General features: G+C 40.8%; 2 protein-coding genes across 4 annotated transcripts in view; both read right to left on the bottom strand.

The window, feature by feature from the left end:
• Window positions 1–6,261: 6,261 nt before the first annotated feature.
• Window positions 6,262–13,125, bottom strand: part of LOC311628140 (uncharacterized protein C4orf54) — a 336,764-nt gene continuing 329,900 nt past the window's right edge. Inside the window, exon 4 of the mRNA XM_084895049.1 lies at window positions 6,262–6,380. The gene's annotated coding sequence lies outside the window, so the exon portion shown is untranslated. The remainder of the gene's footprint in view (window positions 6,381–13,125) is intronic.
• Window positions 6,262–13,125, bottom strand: part of TRMT10A (tRNA methyltransferase 10A) — a 250,251-nt gene continuing 243,387 nt past the window's right edge. For all 3 annotated transcript variants that reach the window (XM_084895212.1, XM_084895213.1, XM_084895211.1), the window contains one exon: window positions 6,262–6,380. The gene's annotated coding sequence lies outside the window, so the exon portion shown is untranslated. The remainder of the gene's footprint in view (window positions 6,381–13,125) is intronic.

The raw sequence follows: 13,125 nt of genomic DNA, 5'->3' as shown, positions 1-13,125 counted from the left end.
TGGGAACTGCAAGACTCTCTGATCCAAGAACCAGGCATACCAAATACAATAACAGAGGAAGTGATTGAACTCTACTGGATAATTTTATGCTAATTATACTATTCTTTATTTTATTTTCATTTTTTACATTTTTTATTTAATTTTCATTTTTTACATCTTTTACTTCAGAAACGATTTTTTTTCTTTTTTCCTTACTTGATTTTACCTTTTCAATTATTACATTTTTCAATCTCTATCTTCACTATTACTACTGCTATTTTGCAATTTTTTTTTTCTTTTTCTTTTCCTCCCCAGTACCATTTTACTTCGTCTTTATTTTACATTGGGAGTAACCTTCATTCTATTTTAATCTCTACTATAGCATCATTCAACCCTATCTCAATTCGACCTTTACCCCATCACTCTCTTACTAAACTTTAACCTTTTAGTCTCCAGTTTATCCTATCCCTTTCCGGCTTTAGTTTTTCCTCTATTCTTTCTGTATACCCCCTGCTAAAGCTCTCACTATACTCATAGACCTAAGTTCCAACCCCTGATACAAGTGTATAAATATCACTCTCTGCACTATATTAACTAGTTAAAAAAAAAAAAAAACAAAAAAAAACGGTTCTACTTTCTATCCTTTTCTCATTGTTTGAGTGAAGGTTGATTATTGTGAATATTTGTGCTTTTCAGTGAAATTGTTATGCTTATTCCAGTGTTGTTATTGTTGCTTTGTATTTTTTTTTAAATCCTCTGTTTTTGTTTGTTTCTTTGACTTCTGTATATCATAACCTTACTTAATAATAGTGGATATTGTATTGTAGTTTGTATTAATCTCCAAGTATTGTTACCGGCATTGGCTGGGCTCAGTGGTTGATCTATGGCAATTTTCTCCACATATATATAGTTTGTTTCCCATTTTTTTAGTTTGCTTCTTCTCTCTCTCTCTCTCTATCTCTCTCTCTCTCTCTTTCTCTCTCTCTCTCTTACTCTCTCTTCTTTTTCTCCCTGTTTTCTAACTTCATTTTGTCATTACTTTATTTCTTCTTTGACTTTTTTTTTTTTAATTTTTCTTTATTTTATTTTTACCTTCCTTCCTTCCTTCTCTCCTATACCCTAATTTGCCTATCGCTAGGGGTTACCTTTATTAGAGGTTATTAATATTGTAAATACATTCCTGTTAAGTGCCTCTCGTGTTGTACCTGGTAGTGTTGTATTTTGCACCTATAAATTAACGCAAGAGAAAGAACACCACATAACCAGACATCCTGAAAAGAGATACCATGGGAAGACAAAGAAACACCCCACAAATGAAAGAAAAGCAGGCATCACCAGAAAAGGAAGTAAACGAGCCAGAGGCAAGCAGCCTACCAGAGCAAGAGTTCAGAATAATGATTATTGGTTGGCTAAAAAGAATGGAAGAGAAATTTGACAATAACCAAGAAGAAATGAGGAAGAACCATCAGGAATTGAGGAAGAACCAAGAAGAAATGAAAAATGACATCGCTACCATGAAGAACTCAATAGAAAGCATCAAGAGTAGACTAGATGAAGCGGAAGACCGCATCAGTGAGCTAGAAGACAAGATGGAAAAAAATACCCAATTAGAGCAGCTTCTAGAAAAAAAGATTAAAAAGCAGGAGGAGAGCCTACGGGAGCTTTGGGACATTACAAAACAAAATAATATTCGAATAATAGGGGTTCCAGAAGGAAAGGAAACTGAGGTAGACGTGGAAAAAGTATTTCAAGAAATAATGACAGAAAACTTTCCTGAGATAGAGAAGAAAAAACCCACACAAATCCAAGATGCTCGCAGAGTCCCAAGCAAAATGAATCCCAGAAGACAGACGCCAAGGCACATTATAATTAAAGTGGCAAACAACAACGACAAAGTAAGAATCTTAAAAGCAGCCAGAGAGAGACAGAAAGTTACTTACAAAGGAACCCCCATCAGACTAGCAACTGATTTCTCAACAGAAACGTATCAGGCCAGAAGGGAATGGGATGAAATATACAAAGTCATGCAAAGGAAGGGTTTGAATCCAAGAATACTGTACCCAGCAAGACTATCAATCAAAATTGAAGGGGAAATCAGGAGCTTCACAGACAAAAAAAGACTGAAGGAATTTATCTCCACCAAACCAGCAATGCAAGAAATGCTAAAGGGTCTACTGTAAAAATAAAGAAATAGGAATTGAAGAAGGAACATGGGTATAGAATAAAAATGCCATCAAATGAGTACCTATCAATAATAACCTTAAATGTAAATGGATTAAATGCTCCAATCAAAAGACATAGGGTGTCAGATTGGATAAGAAAACAAGACCCTTACATCTGTTGCCTACAAGAAACCCACCTCAGAAAAAAAGATGCACACAGACTGAGGGTGAAGGGATGGAAAAAAGTTTTCCAGGCAAATGGAAAGGAAAGAAAAGCTGGGGTAGCAATACTTATATCTGACAAATTAGATCTCAGAGTGAAGGACATAACAAGAGATAATGAAGGCCACTTCATAATACTAAAGGGTACAATCCAACAAGAAGAAATAACCCTGGTAAATATATATGCACCCAATACAGGAGCACCCAAATACATAAAAAAACTGCTGGAGGACATTAAGGGAGAGATTAATAGCAATACAATCATAGTAGGAGATTTTAATACCCCACTGTCACCCTTCGACAAATCATCTAAACAAAAAATCAGCAAAGAAATATCAATCCTAAACGACTCACTAGACCAGATGGAATTAATTGACATCTTTAGAACATTCCACCCCAAAGCCACAGAATATACATTCTTCTCAAGTGCACATGGGACATTCTCAAAGATAGACCACATTTTGGGACATAGGCAAAGTCTCTTCAAATTCAAGAAGATAGAAATCATATCAAGCATCTTCTCAGACCATAGTGGCATAAAACTGGAAATTAATTACAATAAAAATAATCCAAAGAAATCAAATACATGGAGACTAAACAACATGCTATTAAACAAGGACTGGGTTACCAGAGAAATCAAGGAAGAAATTAAAAACATCCTGGCAACAAATGACAATGAAAACACAACAATCCAAAATCTATGGGACACAGCAAAAGCAGTTTTGAGAGGGAAGTTCATATCCTTACAAGCCTATTGCAAAAAACTAGAAAAAATGGTAACAGATGAACTAACTCTACAACTCAAAGAGTTAGAAAAAGAGCAACAAGAAAAGCCCAGTGTAAGCAGAAGGAAGGAAATAACAAAAATCAGAGCACAGATAAATGACATAGAGACCAAAGAAACAATACATAAGATCAACAAAACCAAGAGCTGGTTCTTCGAAAGGATAAACAAGATTGATGGACCTCTAGCCAGGCTAACCAAGAAACAAAGAGAGAGGACCCAAATAAACAAAATCAGAAATGAAAGAGGTGAAATAACAACAGACCCCACCGAAATACAACAGATTGTTACAAAATACTACGAACAACTCTATTCCAACAAACTAAACAACCTGGAGGAAATGGACATATTCCTAGAAAAATACAAACTGCCAAAACTCAATCAGGAAGAATCTAAAAATCTCAATAGACCAGTGACGTGGGAAGAAATTGAAACCGTCATCAAAAAGCTTCCAGCAAACAAAAGCCCAGGGCCAGATGGCTTCACAGGAGAGTTTTACCAAACATTCAAGGAAGAACTAAAACCTATCCTCCTCAGACTATTCCAAAAAATCCAAGAGGAAGGAACACTTCCGAACTCCTTCTATGAAGCCAACATCACCCTAATACCAAAACTAGATAAAGACAACTCAATGAAAGAGAATTACAGGCCAATATCCCTCATGAACATAGATGCCAAAATCCTCAACAAAATTCTAGCAAATCGACTCCAGAAGAACATCACAAAGATCATACACCATGACCAAGTAGGATTTATTCCAGGAATGCAAGGATGGTACAATATCCGCAAATCAATAAACGTGATACATCACATAAACAAATTGAAAGATAAAAATCATATAGTCATATCAATTGACGCAGAAAAAGCATTTGACAAAATCCAACACCCTTTCCTGTTAAAAACTCTTAAAAAGGTGGGAGTACAAGGATCATACCTCAACATAATAAAAGCTATATATGATAAACCCACAGCCAACATTATACTCAATGGGCAAAAACTAAAACCATTCCCTCTAAGAACAGGAACAAGACAGGGATGCCCACTCTCGCCACTCCTGTTTGACATAGTTCTGGAAGTACTAGCCATTGCAATTAGACAAGAGGAGGAAATAAAAGGCATCCAAATTGGAAAAGAAGAAGTAAAGTTATCCTTATTTGCAGATGACATGATATTGTACATAAAAAACCCAAAAGACTCCATTAAAAAACTAATTGATTTAATAAATGAATTTGGCAACGTAGCAGGATATAAAATTAATGCCAAGAAATCCATGGCATTTCTATACACCAACAGTGAAACTACAGAAACAGAGGCTAAAAAAGCAATTCCATTCACCATCGCACCAAAAAAATTAAGATACCTAGGAATAAATTTAACTAAAGAAATAAAGGACCTATTTGCGGAAAACTACACGACACTGAAAAAAGAGATAGAGGAAGATGTAAGGAGATGGAAGAACATACCATGTTCATGGATTGGTAGAATCAACATCATCAAAATGTCCATACTTCCTAAAGCAATCTATAGGTTCAATGCACTCCCCATTAAAATACCAACGACATATTTCACTGACCTAGAAAGAACTCTCCAAAAGTTCATTTGGAACAATAAAAGACCCCGAATAGCCACAGCAATTCTGAGAAAGAAGAGTAAAGTAGGAGGGATCTCAATACCAGACTTCAAACTATACTACAAAGCCACTGTTCTCAAAACAGCCTGGTACTGGCACAAGAACAGACAAATAGATCAATGGAATAGAATTGAGAACCCAGATATCAACCCAAATCACTATGCTCAATTAATATTTGACAAAGGAGGCACGAATATACAATGGAGTCAAGACAGTCTCTTCAATAAATGGTGTTGGGAAAATTGGACAGACACATGCAAAAGAATGAAACTAGATCACCAACTTACACCATTCACAAGGATAAACTCAAAATGGATACAGGACTTAAACATCAGACGGGAAACCATAAAAATACTAGAAGCATCCACAGGTAGCAAAATCTCAGACGTATGCCAAAATAACTTCTTCACTGATACTGCCCCTAGGGCAATGGAAGCTAAAGAGAAAATAAACAAATGGGACTACTTCAAAATAAAAAGCTTTTTTACAGCAAAAGAAACCATCAATAAAACAACAAGAAAGCCCACGGTGTGGGAGATCATATTTGCAAATATTACCACTGATAAAGGTTTAATCTCCAACATTTACAGACAGCTTATACAACTAAATAAAAGGAAGATGAATGATCCAATTAAAAAATGGGCAATGGACCTAAACAGAATATTTTCAAAAGAAGACAGAAGGAAGGCCAAAAGGCACATGAAAACATGCTCAAAGTCACTAATTATCCGAGAGGTGCAAATCAAAACAACAATGCGGTACCATCTCACACCTGTCAGAATGGCCAACATCAGCAAATCAACAAACAACAAGTGTTGGCGAGGTTGCGGAGAAAAAGGAACCCTCGTGCACTGCTGGTGGGAATGCAGACTGGTGCAACCACTGTGGAGAACAGTGTGGAGTTTCCTCAAAAAACTGAAAATGGAACTCCCATTTGACCCAGTAATCCCACTTCTAGGAATATATCCCAAGAAACTAGAAACACCAATCAGAAAGGATATATGCACCCCTATGTTCATAGCAGCACAATCTACAATAGCCAGAATTTGGAAACAGCCTAGGTGCCCGTCAGCAGATGATTGGATCCAAAAACTATGGTACATCTACACAATGGAATACTATGCTGCCATAAAGAAGAAGGAATTCTCATCATTTGCAGCAACCTGGATGGAATTGGAGAGCATCATGCTGAGTGAAATAAGCCAATCAACGAAAGAGAAACACCACATGACCTCACACATCGGTGGATGATAAAGATCTTTATAAACTGATGAACCAAGAGACAGATATAGAGAAAGTAAAGCAACAGGCAGACTGTCAAATTACAGTGGGGAGGGTAGGGATATCAGGGGGAGATAATAGATCAACCGAAGGACTTGTATAAATGCATATAAGTACAACCAATGGACATAAAACTATGGGGAGGGAGGGGATGTGTGGGAGGGAGGGAGGGGGGCAATAAAAAAAAATCAAGAAAATATGTAAAAAATAAATAAATAAATAAATAAAGAAAGAAAGGAAAAAAAAAAAAAAAAAAAAAAAAAAAAAAAAAAAAAAAAAAAAAAAAAAAAAAAAAAAAAAAGAAAATAGGATTCCAATGAATCTCCTATCTACCTACTGTAGGACTTCTGTGAGGATCAAATGAGATGAGGCACAGGAAAATGCTTCAAAGATATTTGGTGACAGTGTAAAATGTTTGCACCTGGCTATAAAGCAAGTCATGTTCCTGGACTGAAGAAACTCAAAGGATGCTAGTAGTTAGGGAGAGTAAGCCAGGGAATGACGTACTACATGACGTCATTTTCCAGACTAACACTTAGCATATTAGCCTTTTATATATTTATACTAGAGGCCTAGTACAGAAAATTTGTGCATTGGGAAGAGGGTGTCCCTCAGCCCAGCCTGCACACTCTCCAATTTGGGACCCCCTCAAGGGTTGTCTGACTTCCCATTTAGGGCCAATCCCAGTGGGCAGTCAGACATCCCTCTCACAATTCAGGACTGCTGGCTCTCAAATGCTTGCCTGCCTGTCTTCCTGATTGCCCCTAACCGCTTCTTCCTGACAGCCTGATCACCCCCTAACCACTCTCCTGATTGAGGCCTAACTGCTCCCCTGCCAGCCTGTTTGCCCTTAACTTCACTCCACTGCAGGCCTGGTTCCCCCCAACTGCTCTCCTCTGCAGGCCTGGGTCCCTCCCAACTGCCCTTCCCTGCAGGCCTGGTCACCCCCAACTTCCCTCCTGTGACGGCTTGGTCACCCCTAACTACCCTCCCCTGCAGGCTTGATTGCCCTTAACTGCCTTCCCTTGCAGGCCTGATCCCTCCCAACTACCCTCCCCTGCTGGCCATCTTGTGACATCCATTTTGTGTCCACATGGGGGCAGCCATCTTATGTGTTGGAGTGATGGTCAATCTGCATATTATTCTTTCATTATATAGGATAGAGGCCTGGTACATGAGTGGGGGCTGGCTGGTTTGTCCTGAAGGGTGTCCTAGATCAAGGTGGGGGTTCCCTTGGGGCATTGGGTTGCCTGAGCGAGGGATCTGTGGTGGTTTGCAGGCCGGCCATACCCCTTGGTGACCCAAGTGGAGACCCTGGTATCTGGGGCTTATTTATCTTCTACAATTGAAAGTTTGTAGGCTGGAGTGAATCCAAGCTTCTGCTTGCTCCGTGGCCAGCAGCCATTTCTGTTAGGATTTATGTATCTTCTATAATTGAAACTTTGTAGCCTTGAGTGGAGGCCTGGGCTGGCCAGGGTGTGTAGAAAGCTTTGCTTCCTCCATTGCTGAGGAAACCCAAGCCTCCCTCCTGCTCTCTGTGGCTGCAGCCCATCTTGGTTTGCTTTATTTCCATATTTGCTCCTGATTGGCTGGTGAGTATGGCTTGTGGATGTAGTGGAGTGCTGGTTAATTTGCATAATACTCTTTTATTAGATAGGACTAGTCGCCCAGTGCATTAAATTCATGGATTTTAGCCCGGCTTGCATCCTCTCTAATCTGGTACCCCTCGAAAGATGTCTTACTGCCAGTTTAAAGGGGTGGGGCTTAAACTGGCAGTCGGACATTCCTCTCCCAACCTGGGACTACTGGCTCCTAATTGCTTACCTGCCACCCTGCCTGATTGCCCCTAACCACTCTGTTTTCTGACCTGCTTGCCCCCAACTGCCCCCCATGCTGGCCTGCTTGCCCCCACCTTCCCTTCCACTGGCTTGCTCACCTCCAACTGACCCCTGCTAGCCTGCTCACCTCAAAATACTCACCCAGCTTTCCTGATCACCCCCTGCTGACCCCCATTGATGGCCTGCTTGCCCCCAATTGGCCCAACTGCTGGTCTGCTCACCCCAACTCTCTCCCCTCCACCCCCTTCCCCTGGCCTGATCTCCCACAACTGCCATCCCATCCTGGCCTGATCATCCACAACTGCACTCCCCCTTTAGCCTCTAACCACCTGTACCTAGGCCCCACCACCATGGGTTTGTCCAGAAGAAGGTCTGGAAGGTGTCCTAGAAGGTCTTCCAGTCTAATTAGCACATTACCCTTTTATTACTGTAGATTAGGGGTGTCGAACTCAATCAGAGAAGGGTCCAAAATCTAAAATCCAGCCTAAATCGCGGGCCGAATGGTTTACTGAACAGTCATAAACTGACAATGTCATAAACTGACAGCGGAGTGCAGTGATGACAGCGCGGTGCGGGCCACATTGCAAGGCCTGGTGGGCTGGATTTGGCCCGCGGGCCTTGTGTTTGACACATGTGCTGTAGATAGAGGCCTGGTGCATGGGTAGGTGCTGGCTGGTTTGCCCTGAAGGGTGTCCCAGATCATGGAGGGTTGGTTCCCTTGGGGTGTGGGGTGGCCTGGGTGAGGGGCCTGTGTTGGTTTACAGGTTAGCTGCATCCCCATAGGTTGAGGGTCCCTGCTGGGGTGTGTGGCCAGCTTGGGTGAGCACTGAGGGCTGTTTTCAGGCTGGCCACATCCCCTTCAGGGTGGGGGTCCCTGATTGGGTGCCTGGCCAGCCTGGGTAAAGGGTTATGGGCCATTTACAGGATGGCCAATGCCCCCATGTGACCCAAGCTCTCTGCCCCTCCTTTTTTTTTCTCTCCAGCCCCTCCTTGAATGGAGGCCAGGGTCAGCTGGGAGCCTGGGTTGTCCTGGGTGACCCAGGCCCCCAGCCACTGCTTCAGGGGAGGCCAGGGCAGGTGGGAAGCTTGGTTACCTTTGTTGCTGGGGGCAACCCAAGCCTTTTGCTTGCTCCAGCTCTGTAGTCGCCACCATCTTTGTTGGGTTAATTTGCATACTCACTGCTGATTGGCTGGTGGGCATAGCAGAGTGATGGTCAACTTGCATGTTTCACTTTTATTAGTGTAGATCGGCTTTGCTCTTTTTTTCTGATAACATCTTCCAGCAAAGTTGGAAGACTCGGGAGATAGACTGCAGTTCTGTGGCCTGAACAGTGATTTTAAATGTACCATTTTCTGGGTCCTTTATAAAAATGAAATCATTCCATGGATGGCTGCTTTATAATTTTGTCTCTTTCTACTTTCATTGTGAATGGTTAAATTTTATTTTTACTGTTTTCTGATTTGCTTTATGATTTTAAAATTTTATTAGTGCAAAAATAAATAAATATTATAATTGAACTTACTGCAGTTACATTGGTTAATAAAAGTAAATAGGTTTCCAGTGTATATTTCTACAATACAGCATCAGTATATTATATTGTGTGTTCACTACCCCAAGTTCTCTTTTTAAAAATTTTATTTATTGATTAAGATTTTACATATATACCCTTAACATTTCATAACCCCCCCACTTTCCCACTCATACTCTCACTGCCCCCCATGTATGTATCCATAGGTTTTGCTTATATGCATGCATACAAGTCCTATGGTTGATCTCTTCCCCTTTCCTTCACCCTCTCCTACCTTCCCTCTGAGGTTTGATGGTCTGATCAATGCTTCTCTGTCTCTAGACCTGTTTTTGTTAATCAATTTATGTTGTTCATTATATTCCACAAACGAGTGAGATCATGTGATATTTATCTTTCTCTGACCGACTCATTTTACTTAGCACTAGAGTCCCAGTGCACAAAATTCATGCACGGGGTGGAGGAGCATCCCTCAGCCCAGCCTGCACTCTTTCCAATCTGGGACCCCTTGAGGGATTTCTGACTGCCTGTTTAGGTCCAATCCCACCCATTTAGGCCCAATCCCACTGGGCAGTTGGACATTCCTTTCACAATCTAGGACTGCTGGCTCCCAACCTCTTTCCTACCTGCCTGCCTGATTGCCTCTAACTGTTTCTTCCTGCCAGCCTGATAATCCCCTAACCACTCATCTTCCAGCCTGATTGATGCTTAACTGCTCCCCTGCCAGCCCGATTGCCCCTAACTGCCCTCTATTGCCATCCTGTTCACCCCTAACTGCCCTTCCCTGCTGGCCTGGTTGCCCCCAACTGCTCTCCCTTGCAGGCCTGGTTCCCCCCAACTATTCTCCCCTGCAGGCCTGGTTGCCCCTAATTTCCCTCCCATGTAGGCCCTATCCCCCACAACTGCCCTCACCTGCTGGCCTGTTCCTTCCCAACTGCCCTCCTTTACCAGTCTGGTGACCCCCAACTGCCCTCCTCTGCTGGCCTGGTCACCCCTGACTACCCTCTCCTGCAGGTCTGGTCACCCCCAATTGCCCTCCTCTGTCAGCCTGGTGACCCCCAACTGCTCTCCTTTATCAGCCTGGTCCTTCCCAACTGCCCTTTGCTAGCCTGGGCCCTCTGAACTACCCTCCTCTGCTGGCCTGATCTCCCACAACTTCCCTCCCCTGCAGGCCATCTTGTGGCGGCCACCCCCAGTGTTCAGCCATCTTTGAACACTGGGGGTGGCCATCTTGTGTGTTGGTGTGATGGTCAATTTGCATATTACTTTTTTATTAGATAGAATAATGCTCTCCAGATCCATCCATGCTGTTGCAAATTGTAGGAGTTCCTTCTTTTTATGGCAATGTAGTATTCCATTGTGTAGATGTACCACAGTTTTCTAATTCTCTCATCTACTGATGGGCACTTAGGCTGTTTCCAAATCTTAGCTATGGTAAATTGTGCTATGAACATAGGGGTGCATAAATCCTTTCTGATTGATGTTTCTAGTTTCTTGGGATATATTCATAGAAGTGGGATCACTGGATCAAAATGGAGTTCCATTTTTAATTTTTTGAGGAATCTCCATACTGTTCTCCACAGTGGCTGTACCAGTCTGCATTCCCACCAGCAGTGCATGAGGGGTCCTTTCTTTTCATCATCACCAGCACTTGCCATTTGTTAATTTGACTTGTTGATGATGGTCATTCTGACAGGTGTGAGATGGTACCTCACTGTCATTTTGATTTGCATTTCTCAGATGATTAGTGACTTTGAGCATGTTTACATATGTCTCTTGGCCTTCCTTATGTCATCTTTTGAAAAGTATCTATTTAGGTCTATTGCCCATTTTTTTATTGGGTTGTTTCTCTTCCTTTTGTTAAGTTGTTTGAGTTTCCTGTATATGTTGGAGATCAAACCTTATCGTTAATAACATTAGAAAATATGTTCTCCCTTGCAGTGCGCTTTCTTGTTGTTTGGTTGATGGTTTCTTTTGCTGTGCAAAAGCCTTTTATTTTAATGCAGTCCCATTTGTTTATTTTCTTTTTAATTTTCATTGCCCTAGGAGAAGTATCGGTGAAGAAATGTTTTGACATATGTCTGAGATTTTGCTGCCTGTGGATTCCTCTAGTATTTTAATGGTTTCCTGTTTTATGTTTAAGTCCTTTATCCATTTTGAGTTTATTTTTGTGTATGGTGTAAGTTGGTGATCTAGTTTCAGTTTTTGCATGTATCTGTCCAATTATTCCAACACCATTTAGTGAAGAGACTGTCTTGACTCCATTGTATGCTTTTGCCTCCTTTGTCAAATATTGAGTATAGTTTGGGTCAATTTCTAGGTTTTCTGTTCTATTCTATTGGTCTATATGTCTGTTCTTGTGGCAGATTTGAGAACAGTGGCTTTGTAAGACAGCTTGATATTTGGTATTAAGATCACCTCTACTTTATTCTTCATTCTCAGGATGTTGCAACTGTTTGGGGACTTTTTAAAATTCCATATGAATTTTTGGAGAGTTCATTCTGGTCTGCAAAATATGCCATTGGTATTTTAATGGGGCATGTACTGACTCTATAGATTGCTTTAGGTAGTATGGACATTTTTGTGATGTTGATTCTACCAAGCAAAGAACCCAGTTTGTTCTTCCATTTGTTTATGTGTTCTTCTATCTCTTTTTTTCAGTTTCCTGTAGTTTTCCGTGTACAGGTCTTTTACCTCCTTAGTTAAGTTTATTTCTAGGTACCTTAATTTTGTTGGTGCAATGGTAAATGGGATTTTTTTTTAGTCACTCTTTGTTTTTATCTCTCAACTTGTTTATATGATGCATCACGTTTATTGATTTGCAGATATTGTACCATCCTGGCATCGCTGAGATAAACCCTACTTGGTCATGGTTATGATCTTTCTGATGTACTGCTGGATTTGATTTGTAGAATTTTGTTGAGAATTTTGGCATCTTTGTTCATGAGGAATATTGGCCTATAATTCTCTTTCTTTGTGCTGTCTTTATCTGCTTTTGGTATTAGGGTAATGCTGGCTTCATAGAATAAGCTAGAAAGTGTTCCTTCCTCTTGAATATGTTGGAATAGTCTGAGGGGGATAGGTTTTAGTTCTTTGAATGTTTGGTAAAATCCCCTGTGAAGCTGTCTGGCCCCAGGCTTTTGTTTGCTGGAAGCTTTTTGATGACTGCTTCAATTTCCTCCAAAGTTATCAGCCTATTGAGATGTTTTGATTCTTTCCGAGTGAGTTTTGGAAGGTTGTATTTTTCTAGAAATATGTCCATTTCCTCTAGGCTGTCTTGTTTGTTGGAAATAAAGTTGTTTACAGTATTTTTTTTTAAACAATTATTTGTATATCTGTGGGCTTTGTTGTTATTTTGCCTCTTTCATTTCTGATTTGTTCAATTGGGTCCTTTCTCTTTGCTTCTTGGAGAGCCTGATTAGAGATTCATCAATCATTCTTGTCCTTTCAAAGAACAGCTCTTGGTTTCATTGATCTTTTGTACTTTTTTCCTATATGTCATTTATTTCTGCTCTGATCTTTATTATCTCCTTCCTTCTACTCACTTTGGCTTTTTTTGTAGCTCTTGTTCTAATTCTTTAAGTTGTAGAGTGGGGATGTGCCTGCAACCAAGATACATGCCCTTGACCGGAATTGAACCTGGGACCACTCAGTCCACAAGCTGTATCTACTGAGCCAACCGGTTTTGGCTCTTTTATTATTA

The sequence above is a fragment of the Pipistrellus hanaki genome (assembly GCF_964339955.1).
Source record: "Pipistrellus hanaki genome assembly, chromosome: 1".
Classification (NCBI taxonomy): Eukaryota; Metazoa; Chordata; class Mammalia; order Chiroptera; family Vespertilionidae; genus Pipistrellus; species Pipistrellus hanaki.
Note: the sequence above shows the minus strand (reverse complement) of the source record. Positions and strands in the feature narration are given on the sequence as shown.